The 23301-nt window shown below is 52.7% G+C and overlaps 1 protein-coding gene across 10 annotated transcripts in view; it reads left to right on the forward strand.

Moving 5' to 3' along the window:
• PITPNM2 (phosphatidylinositol transfer protein membrane associated 2) overlaps positions 1 to 23301 on the forward strand; it is a 144100-nt gene that overhangs the window by 73725 nt on the left and 47074 nt on the right. The window contains exon 1 of one of the 10 annotated variants that reach the window (XM_042909971.1): positions 2371 to 2804. The exons of the other annotated variants lie outside the window; for them this stretch is intronic. The gene's annotated coding sequence lies outside the window, so the exon portion shown is untranslated. Of the gene's footprint in view, positions 1 to 2370; positions 2805 to 23301 lie in introns of those variants that run through there. 10 annotated transcript variants of the gene reach the window in all.

Consider the following 23301-nt stretch of genomic DNA (forward strand, 5'->3'; position numbering starts at 1 on the left):
CCCCTTGCCCCAGAAGCCTCTCCCAGGGTGACTGTCCACAGAAGCTGCCTGTCTCACACCCAGGGCCTTTAAAATTTTTGGTTTTTGTTTTTGTTTTTAATGTTTACTTATTTTTGAGACAGAGAGAGAGCATGAATGGGGGAGGGTCAGAGAGAGAGGGAGACACGGAATCCGAAGCAGCCTCCAGGCTCTGAGCTGTCAGCACAGAGCCCGACGCGGGGCTCGAACTCACAGACCATGAGATCATGACCTGAGCCAAAGTTGGAAGCTCAACCGACTGAGCCACCCAGGTGCCCCAAAGTTTTTTTTTTTTTTTTTAATTGAGGTAAGATTCATTTAAAATTAACTCTTTTAAAGTGAACAATTCAGTAGCATTTAGTACATTCACAATGTTGCGCAAATACCCCCTCTGTCTAGTTCCAGAATATGTTCATCACCCTTAAAGGAGACCCTATGCCCAACTCTGGAGCTTTTTTTCTCCTTTCCTATCCTTTCCTTTCCTTTCCTTTTTTAAAATTGTGATAAAATACATGTAACAGAATTTACCATTTTAGCCTCGTTTAAGTGTCCAGTTTGGTGGCATTAAGCACGTTCACACTGGATGCACTGAAACCATCCATCTCCAGATCTCTTTTCTTTCTCCAAATGACACACTGTCCCCATGAACACTAACTCCCCCAGCCCCTGGCACCCCATCCTACTTTCTGTCCCTGTGAATTCAACTCTTCTGGGTGCCTTGTATGTGTGAGTGGAATCATACAGGATCTGTCCTTCCTGACTGGCTTCTTTGGCTCAGCACAATGTTCTCCGGGTCCATCCATGTTGTAGCAGATGTCAGAATCTCCTCCTTTTATTTTTAAACTTTTAAATTTTTTAAAAAATATATATATTTTAATGTTTTATTCATTTCTTGAGAGAGAGAAAGAGAGAGATGGACAGAGCATGAGCAGGGAGGGACAGAGAGGGAGACACAGAATTGGAAGCAGGCTCCAGGCTCTGAGCTGTCAGCACAGAGTCTGACATGGGGCTCAAACCCACCAAATGCGAGATCACGACCTGAGCCGAAGTTGGACATTTAACCAATTGAATCACTCAGGTGCCCCAGAATTTCCTTCCTTTTCAACGATGAATAACATTCCATTGTATGGATAGGCCACATTTGTTTATGGGTTTGTCCATCATTCACTGATCGACGAATGCTGGGGTTGCTTCAGTGGTTTGGCCATTGTGACTCCAACTCTGGGTTTTTTTTTTTGTTTTTTTTTTTGAGAGACAGAGAGAGAGCATGGGAGGGGCAGAGAGAGAGGGAGAGAGGGAGAGAGGGAGAGGGAGAGAGAGAGAGAGAGAGAGAGAATCCTAATCAGGCTTTGCACTGTCAATTCAGAGCCCAGTGTGGGGCTTGAACTGAGATCATGACCTGAGCCGAAATCAAGAATCAGAAGCTTAACCGACTGAGCCACCCAGGTGCCCCAACCGGGGGCTTTTTGAGGGTCTAGTGAGAAAAGTATAGGGCCAGGGCTCAAACTGGGCTAGTCACATCTCCAGTACATGCACTGGTCCCCCTTCATCTGTAATTAACTCAGGTCCTTGGGCCCAGGCCCCAGTGGAGAGATGATCATTCCAGAATGCCCTCCCTACTTGTACCTTCCTCTCCGAGCTATGCTGCCTTTGCTCCCCATCAGCCCCCATATTTTCTCCAGAAAGACCAGGGCACAGCATGCTGAGAACAGCCCTTGCTGGAGGCTGCTGGCCTCCTAAAGTTCTGACCAGCCAGCTGACCTTGGACATGTCTTTTCTCTTCTCTGAGCCCCTGTCTCTCATCTGAAGGGCAGTGATCTGAGACAAGGGACTCACGTGGTGACTTGTGTTAGCTACTCACGAGGTGCCAGTCTCCTTGGAAATGCCCCCCAAATGGCTGTCCCCATCCTTGGTCCTGCTGTCTGTACTGCCAGCCCTGTTCCCTGGTATATTCTGTGCACAGGTGTTTGCTGAGCACCTGTCTTGGGCAGGACGGGAGGCTAGAGGGGCCTGCCCGGCAGAGGTGGCTTGAAGTGACCCCGAGGGATGACTGGCCAAGTCAGGGCCCCCGGCAGGTATCACCCTTCACATGCGTGCCCAGGGCCTCAGTGTTATCTCATTTGATCCCACCTGACCCTTGAAGACGAGGCCTGAATTTGAACTCACTTCAATCTGGTTCCAAAACTAGTCTCTCCCACGGCATCTTGCTGCCTCCAACTAGTTTTGTTTTTGTTTGTTTCCTGCCACCTTTGTTTTGCTCAGGATGGGAGGGCTGTGTTTGCCCCCACCACCCCCGGCCTCCCCCCCTCTCCCCTGTTCCTGCTGTTCAGTTCTGGGGCTGTTCAGAGCCTCACTTCCCACCCTGTTGACACAGGGCTGTTGCTGAGTTGGTTTTGTTTTTGACCTAGTCAGCCTGGTGGGGAAGTGGTGGGTTGTGTGCGATGATGGTCTTGGGCCAGGGGAGGATGACTCCATTGCCCGCACCCAGACACCCCCTCTTCTTTGTGCCCTCCCCCTGGGCTCCCCTGCCCTGTGCCCCCCCAGCCCAGGCCGCCGAATGCTGCTTCACACAGCTGTGCCCCCTTAGGTGGCTCTTCTCCCCCCCAACCCAGTGCCTCAAGGCCGGGATGGATTTGGGGTAGCCTGGGGCCTGGAATTAGGGATTCTCATTTCCTCCCTGTGACCGACTTGCTCAATGACCTTGACGAAATTTCCGGCACACCCTCGGGTTCAGTCTTCGTTTGGAGGGGGGGAAGGCCTGTACAACCGCCTGGTGTCATCATGGGGTGAGTGAGAGCATGGGGGCCGGGGCCCAGCCAGGCAGTGGGAAGGTTGGGAGGAACAGTCTTGATGAGTGATTTCTTGTAACCCTTACCGTCTCGAGCATGTGAGGATACCGTTCAAAGGGAAGCGCTCCATTAGCGGGCTTGTCCCGATCCTGTGTCGCATCACAGCGGGGCTGGCATCGCAGCCGCGGCCGTTCCTTGGGTGTTGCGTGCTGAGCACTTGTCACTGCCCCGGAGTCTAATCCCCCTCGACTACCCTACGGAGGGACGTGGCATTGGAGCTAGTTTTATAACCGTAAGAACTGAGGGTCAGAGATTTCGAGTAACTTGCTAAGACCAGGTGAAAGGTGGAGCCGGGATAGGAACGTTGGAGCTTCAAAGCTCTTTGATGTCTTACCCCCTCCTCCGGGGTAAGCCTGTCCCTGCTCCAGGCTTTTCTCTCCAGACCCTGAGCCCAGTCCCTTGGGGGATCCCCTTGGCAGCCACAGCAGCCAGAAAGTTCTGTCTGTGTTCACGTGGCAAACCTGCTGTAGGACAGAAACGCACAAAGGCCTTACCTCAAAAGAGAGCCCTGGGACATGGCTGCGTTTCTGGAACTGCAAAGCTGCTCCGTTGAACCTGTTCTTTTTATACTGTACATTGAAGCGACTTCACAGAATAGTCAGCAAGCGTCTCGCAGGCAAGCGCCCAGTGTCCCGGGCCCTTCGGGGCACTTCCATGCGCCTCGACAAAGCCTGGTGAAGCCCAGTTATTTAGACTTGCCAGGCGAAATGCAGCTCAGTGAGGAGGCCAGGCCACTCGTCTAAGGCCGCTGGCTCCTATGTGGCGATGCTGGGGCTAGATCCCAGCGTGACTGGAGCTCTCGCTGCCCCTCCGGAAGCCGGAGAGCAGGAAGCCCACGGCCACCAGGCTCCCGCCCTGTTCCTCCTTCCTCTCGTCCGGGTGCAGGTCTGGAGACACGCGTGGCTCAGCAACGTCGCAGGGCTTGGCCCAAGCAGGTGTCCGTGGCCGCTGTGGGTTCCACCTGCAGAGCAGGGCTTCCATCATTGTTTGCCCGTGTGACCGTGTTTATACGCATTTCTGTGTGTGTTTATGTGTGTGCGTGAGGTTGTTTTTTGGTTTGTGACTGATCTTGCACAGGATCAGGGCTTGGTGAGTTTTGGGGGCAGGGTGTGTGTGTGACTCCCTCCCCCTCTCCCCCCCCCAATCATCTGGGCTGCACCAGCTGTGGGATGAACCAGGGCTGACGCACGCTCGTTTTCCCCAGTGAGACATTGAAATGCAGACCCACAATTCCTTAGCCTCAATTCCAGAATCCAGCAAGCTCGGAAAACCAAGCACTTTTTCATAACTCATTTGGCAGCAAAATCCCGCCTGAACCGAGGTGAGGCTATTTATAGTGCAAGTGAGGCTATTTATAGCCTTCATGTATTCTAAGTTCACGTATTTCACTGCAGAAATGTCAACTTATTTGGTTATTGGATGCTGCTGAAATATGCACTATCATCCATCTAAATGCGGGGAGTTCTGAATTCTTAAATACATCCGGCCCCAAGGGTAAGACCTCTGCTGTGAGCCTTCTGCAAATAGCCTCTTGCTCCCAGGCGCCCACAGTGTCCCCCCCGGCCCCACTGGGATTCCTGGAGCTGAAGGGAGGACCCCCACCCAGCCCCACAGCCTGGGCCACCGGCAGTGCCCAGCACTTAGATATTTTCAGTATTGCCATGGGTGACGGAATACATCTTTACTGCCAGGCACGGTGCCGGGTGCTGTCCACACTTACGTCTGTCCCCTCACTGGATGTGTCACCACGCTCCTTTACAGTAAGCGGAGGCTCAGGTTCAAGCATCCCGTCTCAGGACAGAGGGGTGAGAAGGGCAAGCGCTGGGGCTCCAGCCAACCTGTCCTTCTACCTCACTGCCTGTCTGGGAGGGCGTCTAGGGACGGTGTCTAGGGACGTGGCAATGTGTGTCCCTGGATTTGCAGCCAAAACCCGTTGAAATGGGGAGGGAGGAAGCATGTGGGGCTCCAGGTGCACGTGGAGGGGAGCAGGCAGATGCGAGTCAGGCCCCTCCATTGGCAGGGGGGAGGGGAGGGAGCAGGAGCCCCTCTGCTGCTGCAGGGCCTCCCTCGGGACCCACCGCCCACCTACGCTGTCATTCCTGCTTCTCAGAGAGTCCCTGTTGTAAGAGCACCTGTGCCGCCCCACCCCCACCTTGTCTGTTCCCAGCAGCTGGCAGCTGATCACACGTATCTGCCCCTGCCCTTGGGTCTTCTCTGCAGTCAGTGCTCACCGAGGCCCCAGGTGCTCAGAGAGATGGTGAAACTTTGCCTAAACCCCATCAGCTCACTGTTCTCGGGGAGCACCTCCCCACAACCTTCAGCGCCTCCCTTGTATCTGGGAGCTTCGGCGGGCTCTGAAGTCCCCAAGGGTCCATGCTTCCCAGTGTGCGAGCTCTTTCCTGTGCATACCCCATCAATCATCCTGTGTCAACCCAAGGATCCCTCAGCACCTGCCATGAAGTCAGGCCTGCCTCAGAGCCTTTGCTCAGCCTCTTGCCCCCCAGAATGCTTCCCCTGCCCCCGCCTCAGGCACACCCACCCTGCAGAGCCATGGTGCAGTGAGATCAGAGGAACCCTGTGATGGCTGTAGCTTTCTCATCTACAGAGCTGTCTGACCTGGCCTTAGGGCGGGTGCCTGGGGTAGTCTGTACCTTGGCCGGAGCCCTACGGTTTGTGGAGTCCCACCAGAAAGTACTTCCTTCTTGCCAACCCTTATTGGGTTGGAAAGTTTCTCAGAGCTGCCAGGACTTAAAGAAGGCAACTGTGGCATGCCGTAGAGAGCTTTGGGTTGAGAGGCCAGGACTCTGGGCTCCAGGTCTGTCTCTGCCCTCACTCCCTAGAGGGAGGAGAGGGATGGATGTGTATGGGATGCAGGATGGACGGATGCATGGGTACATGGTGGGCACATGGATGCACATGTGGATAGATGGATACGTGCGTGAGTGAATGCATGGTCTCATTCACACATGGATGTATACATGGGTCGATGGATGGGTAGATGCCTCGATGGATGGATGAAAAGATCAATTCCCTGTCCTTCTCTGGCCTCAATTTCCCATCTGTGCAATGACAGGATTGGGTTACAGGTTCTGTGTTCTGTGATCCTGTCTGTGACCCACGCCCCATGCCAGGCACCTATAAAGAACACCATACCTGTTCTGGAACCCTTTCTTGGCTCTGCTTTCAGCTCACACCAGACGTTCCCCGGGCTGGCCTTGCAACCCCTGCCTCCAGCCTCTATCCGTGCGTGTGCTGTCTGCACTCCTCGTCCACACATCTGCCTGGAGGTGTACTTGTGCTTTTTTTGGCCTTTGTTTTTGACAGAGCCGTTTGTTTGTCTGGGGGAGGCTTGTATGTTTATGACGAGGAGCCACTGAGGGATCGGTGGGTGGCAGTGTTGTTGTGGAAGGGAACAGCGCCCCCTGGAGTTGGGCAGCCCTGTAGTGGCAGCAGGCCCTGAGGTCCACCGCCGAGGGCACGTGGCCCCCGTTCCTCCAAGAACGCATAGTTTGTGGGGTAGCAAGGTCTCAAAGCGGCACAGGCGTGTAACATTTTGTACGGTAACACACCCGCTTCATGCGTGGAGAGCTTGGCGGGGGGAAGGGCAGCTGTGGCCTAGGAGGCCGTGGGCCAGGGATGGCTTTCTCAACAAGGCAGGTCTTGCTGGGGCTCAGCTCTCTGGGCAGGGTGTCCCTGGGGGGATGGGGACCCAGATGATGACACCAAGTGCAGGCACCGAGACTGGCCTGGGACCCGATGCACAGGGCTGTCCCATCTTCAGCTTGTGCGCGAGACCGGATGCTGGGATAGGGAGCCGAGGTGTTCTTTGGTGAAGAAAGGTGAATTCTTGAAGGTCTTTGAGCAGGAGAGCGATCCAGTCAGTTCCCCCTTTCTTACAGTACGTGAGGGATCTTTGGTGAAAAGACAAGACTGGCTCAGAAAACTCACCTAGGAGTGGTGTACTGAGCCCTCCAGGCCTGATGCTTCACGTAAGGGGCTGGGATGCTGGCTCACTGAAGAAGGGGCGGCTGCTGGGACCTGTGGGACAAAGAAGGGAGACAGACTAGCTGGAGTTTTGCCTGACTTTTTTTTTTTTTTTTTCTGAAAAAAAGAAAAATCTTTTTGGAGATATAATTCACGTAACATAAAACTAGCCATGTTAAGGTAACAGTTCCGTGGCATTTAAATACATGCACAATGTATTAAATTGCGGTTGTGCACCCACCACCTCTGTCTAGTTCCAGAACATTCTCATCACCCCAAAAGGAAACCCCAAAACCATCAGCAGGCAGTCCCCATCTCCCCTCCCCCAGTGCCTGGCATTCACAGGTCTGATTTCCTTCTCCGCAGATTTGCCGGTTCAACATTATCATACCACTGGAATCACACATACATCAAATGCCAGGGGCTTTTTTTTTAATGTTTATTTATTTTTGAGACAGAGACAGAGCATGAACGGGGGAGGGGCGGAGAGAGAGGGGGACACAGAATCTGAAACAGGCTCCAGGCTCTGAGCTGTCAGCACAGAGTCCGATGCGGGGCTCGAACCTGTGGACAGTGAGATCACGACCTGAGCTGAAGTCGGACGCTTAACCGACTGAGCCACCCAGGTGCCCCGGCTTTTTTTTTTTTTTGAAATGTTTACTTATTTTGAGAGAGAGCACACACGAGCAGGGGAGGGGCACAGAGAGAGGAGAGAGAGAAAATCCCAAGGAGGCTCCATGCTGTCAGCACAGAGCCCGACGTGGGGCTCAAACTCATGAACCGTGAGATCATGATCTGAGCCTAAATCAAGAGTCAGAAGCTCAACCGATGGAGCCACCCAGGCGTCCCTTCTGGCCTGACTTTAGTTCCGCTTTGCCCGCCCCCCCCCCCCCCCAACCCTAAGCTCACCCTGTACTTTGTGCTCTGTGGCCTGCAAGCCAGTCCCGTGTCCAGCCTGGCTGTGGCTCTGGTCCAACCGGGAGGTTCAGACAGATTCTCTGAACAGATTAGTCAGCCGTAGCCTGGACCTGCTGGAGAAGCAGTTCTTCCGTCCTTGTGGGGCATTGGTTCTGTGTAGGGCTGTGAGGCTTGCATAGTAGCCCCAACAACAGAGAGCACAGACTGAGCTCCAGAAGCTGCAGGTCACGTCGGAGGCCCCGGGCAGATTCCCTCCTGGCCTTCTCTGTGCCCACCACTCGGTCTTGCAGACCCTCTAAAGTGGCTCAGTGCCCCCCACGTAAGAGGGTGAAAGCTGAACCGCTGGGGAGGTGGCTCATCGACTCACCCCTCACCTGACTACCCCCTGGCAGATCCCAGGGAGAAATGACCGAAAGCCTCTGAGCGCCCCCTGTCTGACTGTTCGGAAACACCCGGGCTCTTCGTGCCCTGCCGTGCACCCCGGCCACCCTTCTCTCCCACCCCCCGCTTGCCAGGTTTTCGTAGAGTTCTGCAGGGTGCCTTGTGGTGTGCTCGGCACTGAAGACGGTAATGAACCAGACATGGGCACTGCCCTTGAGCCTTGCAGTCGGGCACAGATGGTGGGAATGGGGTGAGAACAGAAGGTGAGGTGCTCTGGGGGACCCTGGGCACCCGGCTGCTCCCGGAGTGGTCTAGGAGGGCTCACTGAGCGTGAGCTGGCCAGGCAAAGTCTTACAGGACACTTTGGGGCTTTGCCACGTAGACCAGGTGGGGAAGGGCTTTTTCGACAGAAGGAACAGCAAGTGTGAATGTCAGCAAACGCTTTGCTTTACGCAACAGTGAGGGATCTCCCGCCGTGCGCCAGACGCTGGGGACCGGGTGGAAGATGTGAGCACTGCCCTTGAGGGCTTCAGAGCAGGGGTGCAAGAGGGAACGGTGAGAAGGGCAGATGGAGCTGGAGAGTTGGGGTGGCCAGTGAGAGGGAGGACCTGAAAGGCCGTGGGCAGAGCCCAAGGGCCTCGGGGGATGATCTGGGATGAAGGCCTCTGACCCTGGAGGGAGCTGTCACATGTGGTCAGATACATTCTGACAGTTTGGAGGATTTGGGGGGACCCAGACTGGAAGGCCGGTTGGGCAGCTGTCCTGCCCCCGAGGAGAGCTGACGGGGCCTGAACCAAGGTCGAGGTGAATAGGGACAGCAGGTGGGGCAAATAAGAGTCTCCAGTTCTGCGTGGTGGCTCTTGGGGACCTGGTATGCATGCTGGCCTGGTCCTTAGCACCTGTGGAACTTTGGCTGACCTGCCTGATCTCTTCCAGCTTCCTCACTCTTGCAAAATGCCCAAAAGAAAGGAACGAGAAGCTCTGGTTCCTAACCACTTGGGAGAGTGCAAGCCAGCGAATGAGGCTGGGTTAGGTTTTGCTGCCCTGACAGGACGACCCCTGGGCTCATGGCCCAGCTGCTGCCAACTCTCGATCCCTCGGGTCTGTGCAGCCACAGGGTCACAGCGTCCCTTCCCAACGCCTGCTCCCCACCTGGGCCCACCGCGTTGTCCAGCCCTCCTCCCCATGGGCCCGCCGCGTTGCCCAGCCGTCCTCCCCCAGTTAATAACTCAGGACAAGCAGACGGCTCTGCTTCCTTTCCTTCCTGCTCTCGCATCGCCTCCCGCGGCTTGTTCCTCAGCTCGGGGTGGGTGTGGGCTGGGGGGAGCCTAGGAGGCTGGCTGCGATTAGCTGGGCGCGTCTGTCTGAGCTCTCGCTGCCAGTGCCCACGGCCTCGATGGGCCCTGGGGTGCCCCGGCGTCAGCTCTGTCGGCCCGTAGCCCGTGGAGGGGGAGAGTCTCCTTCGAAACTGCTGGTCCTGCCGTCTGCCCACCGCTGACCTCACGGGGGGTCTGCTGAGGGCACCTGTTGAGCCGTTGCAGACTGGAGAGGCCACCGGTGCCCTTTTCGCTCCTAAGAGCATCCCTTCCTTTGGTCTTCCTGATGTCCCGCGAGGCAAGGATTCACACACATACTTTCCGCCGTTGGGGTCTGAAGCTTCAGAGCGCCCCGACTTACCCAAGGCCAGCAGCGGTGGCAGTCTGCACCTGCCTGGCGTCCGCTCAAGGCCAAGGGCAGTCCGCTCAGTGAGCAGTGAAGTCCCGAGAGACAGAGCCCAGCAGGGGAAGCTTTAACACGCGCGCCACTCTCTGGTCGTTGTCCTCGTTCTTGATGAAATCCTGGGGGAGCCACCAAGTGCGTGTGACCCCCTAATTGGGCTGAATGTGGAGGGAGCCAGATCTCAAGGCCTAGGTGGTGGGAGGTTACCCCACCCCTGGCCCGAGGCCAAGGAGGGCTGGGACAAGGTCCAGTGCCCCCACAGGATTGGGAGAGGGTGGAAAGACTCTGAGCCTTTCTCTGCTGACCCAGAGGACTTGCAGGAAAAGGGGGACAGGTCAGCTCACTTCTTTCATGCTGGGAGTCTGACAGAAGGAGGAGGCAGCACGTCCTGGGCCTCCTGGCACTGGTGGGAGCTGCTGGCGTGGAGAAGCTGAATGGGCGTGAGGGCACCTCCCAGGGCGAGGGGCCACTGTGGCACGGGGCCTACCTCCGTCTGCTCAGGAGAAGCCATCACGGGGAGCAGCTGGCACAGGACACCCTGGGGCAGCTCGAAATCGAGAGTTTGTCTCCCCAGCAACGCGAACATGAGCTGTCAGCCTGCACTCCTCCACCCGGGTACCCAGCACTGCCCAAGAGCCCTGACAAAGTTCCGGCGTTCGCTGTCCTTCCCAGACAAGTAAACGCAGGCCGGGGTTATGTGGTGCATACAAGTGGCTGAGCCCAGCCTGATGTTCTTTCCACTGACGCTCCACTCCGGCCCTGATGTGAGGGGTCAGGACTCAGGGCCTGGGACTCAGCCCTCAGGGACCCTCAGGGCTGACTCAAGCCTGACGGGGCTTGAAAACAGGCAGTGTTCTAGGAGCCAGAGGACCCCGGGAGCAGAGGCGGTGTAAGGGTAACACCGCAGGGAAGAGCCCGGGGAGAGCCTGGGGAGAGGCCAGGGCCACATGGTGGCCAGTGGGGGCATGAGCACATGACAAAAGCTGCCCCTCTTGGACTCGCTTCTCTCCATTTCTCTCGGTCCTGCTTTCATACTGCCTCCACTGACGTCTCACAAGCGTGTATGTTCGTATCTGTCTTAAAATCATCGTATCAGTGGACCCGGACACTTTTGTAGACAGGGCTCCAGGGGAACCCCTGGCCCTGGTTCCCCCTGCCCTGTCTGCTTCTGCACGGGAGGAAAGCAAGATCCAGGAGGCTCAGGAGTCTGGCAAGAAGGAGACCCTCCATCTAGGATCTGTCGAAGGGCTGGGTCTGGTTTTTAAGTGGGTCAGAAGATCCGGCAGCCTGAGCTACCCTCAGAGTGGTCCAGAAACGTGTGAATCTGAGCAAAGGCTACTGACGTGTGATTAATTTACAAACAGGCGTGCAGAGTGGGACACTGTGTACACAGGAGCCTGCTGTTCCTGCAAAGCTGTGTCAAGATGTCACCAAGCTGGGTTTTATTTTAGTACCAAGTTATTGTATGTGTTTAGCACCAAGCCCATGTGGTGCCGTGTACGTGCTGGGTGGCCGACCTGGTGGTGTTATCACCTCCGGGAGGGGAGAAACCTTTGAGGTAGTTCCAGGCCCCACGCAGGTGGGCCCAGATTTGTTAAAAGCCCAGAGCAGGCTCCCCAGATTCACAGAAAGTGTCTCACGGGTCATGTCTCCGCATGAGGAAAGGTCAGTGCACGTCCAGGACACGGGGCCTCGTGTTGCCCCACGTCTGCCCTCCACCCCGGCCAGCTGCATCCTTCCCCCAACCAGATCACCTCCCCATGACCTGCGCAGACTCAGAAGGTAGATTGTGAGATTTCAGAATGGCTGTACGAAGAAAAACGCCTTAGCTGGTTTGGAATTCTCAATCACTTTTGACCTTGGGGTAGAGTGAAACTTACCTTACTGCCCTTTTGGAGGAAAGGTTTACTTAGCAGGTGAATAAGCTTGCAGAAGGTCAAAAGAGGATGCACCATCCTGCTGTTAGTCAGGACTTTCCTGGTCGAGAATAACAGAAGTCCCGTTCGAGCGAGCTCCGGCGCAAGGGGGGCCTGCTGGGAATGCTCGCATCAGCGCGGGGGTTACCGGGGCAGAGGACAGGGCTGTCGGCCTCGGCAGCCGCCAGGGTTGTGGATCCGAGGCTGCCAGGACTTGTGTTCGTGCTCAGCTCCGCTGAGGCCGGTGTGCCAGCTCCGTTGTCCCAGACTGGCTCCTGCATGGAGAGGACGGGGCTGTTGACACCTTCCTGCCTTTGCCACCAGGGGAGGGCCAGCTCCTGTTCTCTTTGACCCCAGGCTTAAATAAAGGTGCCAGCATTAAAAAAATTTTGATGTTTATTTCTATTTGAGAGCGAGAGAGAGAGAACACATGTGCATGAGCAGGGGAGGGGCAGAGAGCTGGAGACAGAATCCAAAGCAGGCTTCAGGCTCTGAGCTGTGAACTGTCAGCACAGAGCCTGAAGCGGGGCCCGAATCCATGAGCAGTGAGATCATGACCTGAGCCAAAGTCAGAAGCCCAACTGACTGAGCCACCCAGGCACCCCAGGATGCCTGCATTTTAAGCAGAGGCAAGATCACAGTTTGCAGATTGAGGGCAACATTTCAGCCTTCTCTTCCTCCTCCAAATCCTCTGTGTGATGGAACAAATATTATTAAATATCCAGGTGGGCAAAGAGATGCGTTTAGTGTATCAGAAACCATGATGAGTCAGCAAAGGATAGAGTGAAAACAGAATGAGGCCGAGAAAGGAAACAATAGCCAAATTGTACCCAGGAGGTAGAGAGGATTCTAGGTATGTGCCAAGCCTAGATGTGTGACATGTGAGGACCAGGAAGGGTCCTCAGGTGACCTACCCGGTTTGGTGGGTAAATGCGGACGAAGAATGAATACAACTGTCAAGTTTTCTCTCTTGTTGGGGAAGGAAAGGTGGACCTTTATTAAATCTGGGCACTCTAGAGAATCACATGTTTAACTTTAAATATTTAGGGGCGCCTGCGTGGCTCAGTTGGTTGAGCCTCTGACTTCAGCTCAGGTCATGATCTCACAGTTCGTGGGTTCGAGCCCCACGTCGGGCTCTGTGCTGACAGCTCAGAGCCTGGAGTCAGCTTCAGATTCTGTGTCTCCCTCTCTCTCTCCCCCTCCCATGCTCATGCTCTGTTTCTCTCTCTCTCTCTCTCCCTCTCTCTCTCTCTCTCTCTCAAAAGTAAATAAACATTAAGAAAATTTAAAATATATATATTAAAGAGTATCCCTGGGATCTGGCCCATGCTCTGTTTGTGTATATAAAGTTTTATTGGAACACAGCCACACCCAGTTGTTAGTGTATTTTCTGTGGTTGCTTTCCTGCTATAGTGGCAGAGCTGAGTAGTTACAGCATAGACTATCTGGCCCACAAAGCCTAAAATAATTACTATCCGGCCCTTAAATGGAAAAAGTTTGCTGACCCTGCTTTAGAAAAATGAAAACCAACACAAAAAATCTAGTGTAGTAGAGGGGAAAAAAAAGATATATCTAACAAAACAAAACGAATCCAATAAAGAGCAAAGAAGAAGAAAGGAGATATATATAATAAATAGAAAATGGCAAGAATTAGTCCCAATATCACTAAGCACAATAATTGTGAACAGAGACAGTCTCTCAGAATAAGCTAAAAAATTTTTTTTGAATGAGACTGAAAAAAAAAGAAACCATTTAAGAAGAAAATAAAAGGGTGAGGAAAGAAATCCCTAACAAACAGAGCAAAGAAAACAAATGAGCAATTTAATATCAGATTAAAAGAGAAGTAAAATGAAAATATTTTAGGGATAGAGGAATTGCTTCAGCTGATAAAAAGAATATTCCACCGGAAGTTAAAGTGAAAAGATGTGGACTTTCTGTACTTAACAATGTAGCTTCAAATACAGTAAGTAAAAACTGATGCTATTATGAGTGAAAAAATGACACATATAAAGTAACAATGTTGAGCTTTGAAAGTCTCTAAGACGTCTACATAGATGCACCCAGATGATGAAGTTGTGTAGAACTTAATACACACACACACACACACACACACACACACACACACACACACACAAATAAGTACAAGGAAAACTGGGGAAATGTGATTAAAATCTATAAATCTTATCAGTGTCAGTATCCTGCCTGTGCTATTATAGTTTTGTAAAATGTTACCATTAGGAGAAACTGGATAGTGTGCAAGCAATCTCTCTGTATTATTCCTTACGACTGCATGTGAATTGACAAGAAAAATCTTCAAGAGATACACGTTAGGTACAAAAAACGGAGTAACTCTTAGGTTAGATGAGAGTCAAAGCGAAAATTTTACTATTTTTTAAAAACTGTTTATTCACTTTTGAGAGAGAGAGAGAGAGAGAACACACAAGCAGGAAAGGGGCAGAGAGAGAGAGGGAGACACAGAATCCGAAGCAGGCTCTAGGCTCTGAGCTGTCAGCACAGAGCCCGACGCGGGGCTCGAACCCACAAGCTGTGAGATCATGACCTGAGCCAAGTCCGACGCTTAACCAACTGAATAGGCCACTGAATATAAAACCTATGGAGTGAAGGCAAATTGGTAGTCAAAGGACAATCTGTAGCCCTAAATTCATTTATTAAGAGGCAAGCAAGACTAAACATTATTGAAGTCAGCTTTCAATTCAAGAAGCTAGAAAAATAAACTCAGAGAAGGTAAAAAGATATCATTACACATGAAGTCAGAAAACAAAATTCATTAATAATTCTAAAAGCATGTTCTTTGGAAAGACTAACAAAAGAAACGCAACTTTGGTGAGTCTGATGTAAAAAAAAAAAAAGGCACAAGCGAGAAAGAGAATATAACTACAGAAGGGATTTTTAAAAATATTTATGTATTTTTGGGAGAACACAAACAGGGGAGGGGCAGAGAAAGCAGGACAGAGGATCTGAAGCGGGCTCTGTGCTGACAGCATGGACTGATGTGGGGCTCAAACTCACAAACTGTTAGATCATGGCCTGAGCCAAAGTCAGATGCTTAACCGACTGAGCCACCCAGGTGCCCCTTTTTTGTTGTCTTTTAAATTTTTTTTTCCAGAAGAGATTTTAAAAAGAAAAGACTGGGGGCGCCTGGGTGGCTCAGTCGGTTAAGCGCCCGACTTCAGCTCAGGCCATGATCTCACGGCTCGTGAGTTCGAGCCCCGCGTCAGGATCTGTGCTGACAGCTCAGAGCCTGGAGCCTGTTTCAGAATCTGTGTCTCCCTCTCTCTGACCCTCCCCCGTTCATCCTCTGTCTCTGTCTCAAAAGTAAATAAACGTTTAAAAAAAAAGACTGTTATATGCACCTTTACGCCAATTAATTAGAAAATCTAAGTGAAATGTAGGACTTTCTAAGAAAATAAAAACTACCAAAACTGGCTTCTCAAGAAAATAAATTTGCCCCTAAAACAGGACTGAAATCTCCCAAAGATTTCAAGAATCTTTCCCTTTCAATAAATCGATAACACTCGTGTTATATAGCCTATTTCGGAACATACAAAAAGGTGAAGGAGCCCTCATATCAAAGTCAGAGGATAACTCAGCCAAACTACAGGCCAGTCTCACTTTTGAATAAAAACCTGAATTCTTTTTGAAAACAAAACAAAACAAAAAAAAAAAACATTTAATTCAGCCAAACATTAAAAGAATAATATAAGAATGACCAGGTAGGATTTATCCCAAGAGTGGAAGGAGGATTTAGTTACTAGAACTTTTCGTCGAATTTAGTGTATTGACTGTTTGCTTTTTTTTCCCCCCTAAGTAGTTGTTCAAAATTAAGGTGGTTCTTATCGTACAATAGACCAACCTTTGCCATTTGCTTGCTGCTGAGGGAGTCCGGGGAGAACCTTGTCACACTGTCCTTTCCTGTGTACTGTCCCTGAGGGTGTTCAACAGGTGGGGCCGCAGGAGGCCACGTCCCCTTTATTGGGGTGACAGAGGGAAGGCAGCGTGCTGCAGTGAATAGACTGAAAACTGTAACGCCAGGCGACACTGAGAAGAAACTGTAGAAATTATAAGGTCCAGGCTGCTGAGAGAGGTTACACCCTGACGGAGAGTGTGCTTTGAATTGTACCCTCTTCCCCACCCCCCACCTGCATATGTGACCTTATTTGGAAATAGGGTCTTTGCAGATGTAATCAGGTTAAGGTTCTACTGGAGTTGAGTGGGTCCTAAGTCCACTGACTGGCGTCCTTATAAGAAGGATTTACAAGGTCTTGTAACAAGGACCTTATAAGAAGGTCCCTGTGAAGACACAGGGACCCAGAGACACAAAGAGAATGGCCCGTGACAGCAGATGCAGCAGGGAGCCGAAAAATGCCCAGGATCCAGGATCGCCAGCAACTCCCAGAAGCTAAGAGGGAACCGACCTTACTGACACCTTAATTTCAGACTTCTGGCCTCCAGAACCATCAGCGAATAAGTGTATTATTTAAAGCCACCCAGTTTGTGGTCCTTTGTGACAGCAGCCCAGCAAATAAATATACTTGTTATCTGTTCTGGAGGATGCCCCCAACCCATTCTTCAGACCAACTGCTAGCTGGGAGTTGAGGGTGGTCTCAGACAGGCAGTAACCCAGGCGTTTGCTGAAGCAAATGTAAATCTTCTCAGAAAGCACAGACCCTCGTCCTGAGTCTCAAAGGATTTTCTCCGCATAACTTCCACAGAAAATGAGCAGTTCGTCCTCAAAAATAACGAAGCATCAGAAGAGAGGAGACACCATGAGCCAGAGCCAGAGCCAGCACGAACCATTCACAGCAGAAACAGACCCTCGGGACCTCAGCTACAGCAATATTTAGGCAGAGAAGAGAAAATAACTGTTCGATGCGTTTGAATAAATAGAAGGCAGGGTTGGAAAACCGGGCAGGGAATAAGAAGCTGTAAAAAATGATGAAGCAGATCTGAAAAAGAACCAAATAGAACTTCAGTAGGAGAGTAGGCATAGCTGAAGCAGGAGTTAGTGACTGGAAGCCACATGTGAAGAAATCATCCAAAAAAAAAAAAAACAAAAAAAAAACAGCAAAGGGAAGGGAAGGAAGCCATAGAAAAGATAAGACACATGGAGAAGGGAAACACCTGACTTTCATCTGATTAGAATTCCACAAAGAGTAGAGAAAAATAAGCTCGAGTCATGTTTGGAGAGAGAATTGCTAAGAATTTTCCAGAACTGGTGAAAGATAAGAGTGGTTTGGAGAGAGAGGAGGGTGCTGGAGAAGCGAGATTCAGCTCATAAAAGATAGCTAATTCTTCCGTCAGGTCCTAGGCTTGGAGCTAGATTCCAGCCTGGCCCCCAGAATGACTCAAGAGATACCAAAGTCTTCACCCTGATTCCCCTTCGATTTTGGTCAGTTCTTCTGACCCAAAGGGTGGTTCCTGAGAATTGAAGGATCTTCATGCTAGGACAAGGTTTCAGTGAGGAGTGGACCTTGAGACTGTTGAAAACATTGCCCCAGATCAAGCAGGGCCCTTTCCCTGCACTGCCCAACTCAGGGGACTGCCAATCTTATAGTCCACAAGAATGTCATCTCTTGGAGTTGGGCAGTGCACAGCCTGTGCAGCTGAACTGGGCAACCCAACTACCTCTGATGCCGCCTTTTCCCAAGTTATGTGCCCATGGGGTTTTCCAAGTTTAACCAGAGGGCTTTTTTTTCCTTTGTGTTTTCTTTCCTCCCTCCCTCCCTCCCACGATGGGGTGGCATCCATCATCGGCAGGAGGATTTTATGGGGCGATGAAGGGAAACTAATAGCACTGCAAAGAAGAGCTGGGCAATTTTCCAGGCATACAGTGTTCTCCGGCAGCCCTGGGACGCCTGGCTGTAAAGGCCACGCTTCTCAGTGAGATAGAGCGAGGCCTGGGCAGAGTCGTACAGACACATGGATTTTCATGTGCATACACAGCATACACAGCATACACAGCTCCCCCTCGGGACACTGGCTGCTCCTTTTGGCTCAGGATGGAACCAGGCCTGCTTGCTCCCTACCGAGTGAGCACTTGCACCCAATTGTTGGTGGCCTGAGGTGCTTGGACCCTTGCTTACCCAAGGGCACAGTAAGTCAAGCCTGGATCACAGGCCAGGAAATATGGATTCTGGTTCCATCCCGCTCTTGACTCGCTGTGTGGCCCCGTCAAGTGACTCAGCCCCTCGCGGCTTTCCTCTTCCCACCTTTCTCTGGCTACTTCCAAACAATGACTTCCTAACGAGAATGTGGCGGCCTGGTGTGATAAATTGTAATGCACTGAGCCTATCTGAGAGCAGGTGGCAGCCACTGTTAGATATTTGGGCCCCTGGGTGTTGCTGGATCTCTGGATCTCACTCAAGGCCACGCTTGTCTTTCCCAAAACACCCCCGTAGGAAAGGGGTTGAGATGGCCCCGGATGCCCCCCATGCCCTCCATGGATAACAGCATCCAGCCCTCTGTGTGTCTGAGGTTTATGCCCCTGCATACTCTCGGGGGAACAGGGTGGGGGGGGAGGGGGGGAGGAAGGGGGGAGGCAAGTCTGGCTCCGTGAACAGTCTGAGTCACAGACGCTATCAAGAAACTGGGTTTGTTATTCCAGGGACGGCAAGGCTCTATTCTTGGAGAATCTTTTAGTTTCTCTGAGGAACAGCTAACAGAGCAGTTTGTAATTAGCACTTTGGCTGCTTAGTGGCATTATCTGCCTGAACATTCACCAAGCAAACCTTCTTGAGTACCTACTAAGTGCCAGGCCCCTGCTCCCCAGCACCTGCAGGGAATGAAAAGGCAAATAGGGCAGATTTGCTGTAATTTCTTCCGGCTGGGAATGAGGCAGGCGAGGCCCCCAGTGTGGGGTTGCCTGCGCTGTGTACAAGTAAATCAGATCGCTCGAGAGCGTGGTAAGCAGTGGGGTCCTCCCCGGAGGGGCACGGCATCTGGTGTTGAGCCTGTATCACGGCAAGCAGCCAGCTGTGCCGAGTCTCAGGTACCGGCTTCAACAGGCACAGCAGAGGCTGGAGTTAGGAACTCACCTGGGTTATTCCAATAGAAGGAAGCATGCCGGGTGGCTAGAGCAGGGTGAGGCAGGCAGGCCCGGCCCGGGGGTCAGCATCTTCCTTCCTTTTTAAGGGTGAGTAATATTCCCCAGCAGGTCTTTGATAACTCAGGCAATGTCTGTCTTTTCATGTGGCCTAGAGGCTCCCAGTGGGCTCTGTTGTGGTCCCCCGGAACCTTAGCACTTGGTACAGATCCTGACATCTGGCTCAGTAAATACCCCTGGATACGTGAAGTTCAGAGGGAAGCCGGCATACGATTTCTTGGGGCGCCTGGCTGGCTCAGTTGGTTAGGCATCTGACTCCGGCTCAGGTCGTGATCTCATGGTTCATGAATGTGAGCCCCGCGTCAGGCTCTGTGCTGACAGCTCAGAGCCTGGAGCCTGCTTGTTTTCTGTGTGTCCCTCTCTCTGCCCCTCCCCCACTCGCACTCTGTCTCTGTCTCTCAAAAACGAATAAAAATGTTTAAAAAATTAAAATAAAAGAGTTCTTGCTGAGGGGGGAGGTTGGAGGGGCTTATTGAAACTTGGATTTAAGGAACTTATCTGCAGGTTATAAAGTTGAGATTTTATCCTCAATAAATCATCCAAATTATCCTCCCTCAGCAATGCAGTTAAGATTTGGGCTGGAACCAAGGAGTCTGTATTTTGAAAGAAATACCAACCTTTATTTCCAGGATCGGTCAGAAACATTAAATTAAAACCAAGTAATCACTCTCAGATGGACTTTATGTGGGTTTTCCCTCGGCTGCAAGGTTTGCATTCACTACAGAGTAATCCAAAAGAGAAAATAAAAGCACCTCTCTAAATCATGCATCTTTGTAAACAAGTGTTAAAGCTCTCCTGTTAGCTTACGTTATATCTGGATTCTGATGCAGCCACCATAAATCCATCAATAAATGTCTCAGGCCTTGGACACACCACTTAAACTCTTGGTTCCTTCCAAAAATGGGGCACACTTGTCTTTTCCACCTTGGAGGATCGATCTGAAAAAGCAAGAGTATAAAGCGAAAGGCTTTTATAAACCATAAAGCACTATTAATAACGCTAAGGGTATACATTTATATAAATTGGTGTAAATGTGGTTACGTTTGTTCAGTTCTTGAGCCGTTTCTCTTGGCTGCACAGAAAGGTAAACTTGACTCCGGTCCTTACTGAGTGATGGGCGGGGGACAAGGGACTTCAAAGACATGGAGCCATCGTTTCTGCAGCTATAAAAACGGATGTCATAGCCATGAAGCAGGATGTTATTCCGCCATAAAAAGGAAGGGGGTACGGATCCAGGCCGCGCGGATGAACCTCAAAGACATGATGCTAAGTTAGAGAAGCCAGACAGAAAAGGCCACACATGGTGCGAATCCATTTATGTGAAACGTCCGGGATGTGCAAACCCACGGGGACAGAACGCGGATGAATGAGTGCCAGCGAGTTGGTGGGGGTGAGGGTGGGGGTGGGGACAGAGAGTGAGTGCTCACGGCTACTGGGTTTCCTTTCGGGGTGAGGAAGTGTTCTGGAATTTGGGAGTGGCGATGGTTGCACAGCTCTGTAAACATACTAAAAACTACTGAAGTGCACACTTTAAGAGGATGAATTGTATGGCACGTGAATTGCACCTCAATTAAACAAATAGATAACTGGGGGTCATGTATTTAACACAAGGCAGTTGTGAGGATTAAGTAACTCTGACTATGTAAAGCGGACGAAGGGGTTTATGCGCCAAGGGAGCGAGCAGAAAGTGTGGTTTTGCGTGTGTTGGGAGGTGGGATAAGATGAGACCCTGGTGGGGCCTCCAGGAGAGTCAGTGTTGGACAGACTGGACGTTTCCTCCTCCAACCTCCTCACCGGGGGCGGGGTGGGGGGAGGAGGGAGGCGGCTAAGGCTCCGACCTCTCAGTTTTTCTGGGATCTGTACCTTCAAAGAGCCCTCCACCTGGTTCCTGGGCCCCGGCAAGTTTGGGAACCACGGTGCCAGGCACTATGGGGAGCTGTGGGCGGTTTCTCAGAGCTAATGGCTTTAATACTCCACTGGACCCGCCCCCCACTGGGCTGTAGCATCTGCAGAAAGAGCCTTGGGTATCGAGCCATGAGAGCTTGCCCTAAAGCGGGCAGGACTAGGGACCCCGGCTCCTAAACCCCACCACGGAGTCTGTGCCCCTCTAGATCGGAGGTCAGCCCCACGGGGCCACTTGCCGAGGCTGCACGATCCCGGCCGTGTTTTTTTGGAACAAAAACCGAAGCATAATCTATAGCTTATGGCCAATCAGCTTGGAGCCAACTGGAGTCTCGCATCCGCTGGGCTCCGAGCAGAGGTTTGTCGGTGGGTGTGCAGGTCTGTCCAAGGGCTGGGCTACCTGCCTGCCACCTGCACGTGCTCCATCAGTGGGTGTTAAATACAGGAAGTAACGGAGGTGGAGACGTGATGGAGCACGGAGAATCGGCTTAGCCGCGCCGGGGTCGCTGGCGGCCCCGACCGGTGCCTTTGTAGCGGAGTAGTGGGTTGAAAGAGATTAGGAACATGGAAACTGCGAGCGTAGCTAAGTCTTAGGAGGAGTTTTGCTATAAAGGGGGAGCAGAGAGATGGGGTGGGGTTAAGAGAGCCGTGGGGGTTTTGTTTGCGTGTTGTAAACACGGGGGCCGATCCTCGCATGTTTGCGTGCTGGCGGCGGGGGAGACTCCGGTAGGAAGGCACAGGCCGACGGCAGGTCAGTTCCCCGTGTCACGGGCAGCGGGTGCGGGTGGGGGGACTTGACCCAAGGTGGGAACTTGAGGAAAGAAAGAAGAGGATTGGAGAGAGGTAAGCTTGCTGGGTGCTGGGCCCACCCGGGGTGTCCAGTCGTAACCCGGAGCCCAGGCTGGCCTGAGAAGTGGGCACTCGGCACCGTCTGCTGTGATTATCACTGGCGCTTACTTAGGTTATCGCTGTCACACTGCCGTTGTAACGAGGGGCCATCACCCGTTTGGGGGGAAATCCCAGCTCTGCCTCTCAGCAAACTCGGGTGCCCCGAAGCTGCTTCTTCCGGGGGTGGGGGTGGGGTTGATGAGCAAAGGTGCTTTGGGCCAAGCTCTGTGCCAGATACCGGCGTAACCAGAGCCCCACTCGCCTAGAGGTGCCCCCCACTTTCAAACACCTGAGGGGTCCCCCCTTCTTCTGCCTCAGTAGCTGGGGGGCATTCTTACCCCAGAGCGGTGCTCATCTCCAAGGCCAACACGCTCTTGGGAGGCCCAGACGCAGGACCTTCGGTGAGCAGACACGTGCACTGCTGACATGGAATGATCTGGATGTTGCTGCTGAAGTGCAGCGCCCGCCCGGGAAAGGCGACCACCGGGTGGAAGGCCCCTGAGACCCCCCCAGCCGATGGCTGTGTGAGCCACCGCCTGCCACCAGGCTGGTAGGCGAGGTCCCTCTGGATTTGTGTTTCCCTCGTCACATGTACGTGTCCGGTGGCCTTCTTAAAACAGCTCAGGCTTGTTGGAGCTGTGCTGAGTGCTCACTGTGGGGAGCACCCCCTGGAGGCCCGCGTGGTGACAGTCAGAGCAGCAGTGGCCGGCAGGATCCCCCAAGGGCGAGCAGTACAGAGCAGGAGGTGAGTGCTGGCTCGAGCCCCTCATGTTGGCCCAGAGGATCTGGCTCTCAGTTTTCAGTTCCCCACGTGCAAATCTCCTCTCCCCTTTCCCCCACAAGTGATGTTGGAATTTGCGGGCTCGTCAAGGGAGTAGGAGTCAGGAAATCAGGGCACTGATACCCCTTGGCTTGCAGTCCTTGGCAGGGCACCCACCCTCTCTGGGTCTGCCTTGCTTTCTGCACCGCAGCCATGAAAAACCCTCCCGCTGAACCCCCTGGCTGCCATTCGGGTTGAGGTGTTACAGGTGAAAAGCTACACAGCCCTCAAGCATTTCCTAAGGGTCTCGCTCCTACCACCCCAAGCTCCTAGCCCCGCAGAGCAGCACCTGCCCTGCAGTGCCCCCAGCGGCCACTGTTCCTTGGGGTCTCATGGCCAAGCCCTGCAGTGGCTTGGCAGAGGTCCCCAGCTTGGCCCTCCGGGTGCACGGTGACGGGATTTATGGCCTTCCCTGGGATGTCAGTAACTGCAGGGGTGCCCAAGGCTTTGGGGCTCCATGGGTCCTGGTTCCATTGCTCAGGCCAGAGCAGGGGGTGAGGCTGTGTCCTCTGGCTCTTCCCACCTGTGAAATCCAGGTCTCACTCTCATTTATAAGGTGACCGTTGACCTGGGGTGTGGTGGAGGGTGGGGGGAACGTCCTTTACCTTTTCCTCCAGAGAAATCTTGGTGGAAGTCCAACATCTAACAGCTAAAGATGGAACACCCTTGGGGGCAGGGATTGGACCCCCCTCCCCCAGCTCCTTCCAGCCCAGACTTCCCTGGGGGATGTGCCTACTACCCCCAGGGACAGAGAGGCAGCCCATGGGTGCTAACTTCATGCAC

This window comes from Panthera leo, chromosome D3 (genome assembly GCF_018350215.1).
Source record: "Panthera leo isolate Ple1 chromosome D3, P.leo_Ple1_pat1.1, whole genome shotgun sequence".
Classification (NCBI taxonomy): Eukaryota; Metazoa; Chordata; class Mammalia; order Carnivora; family Felidae; genus Panthera; species Panthera leo.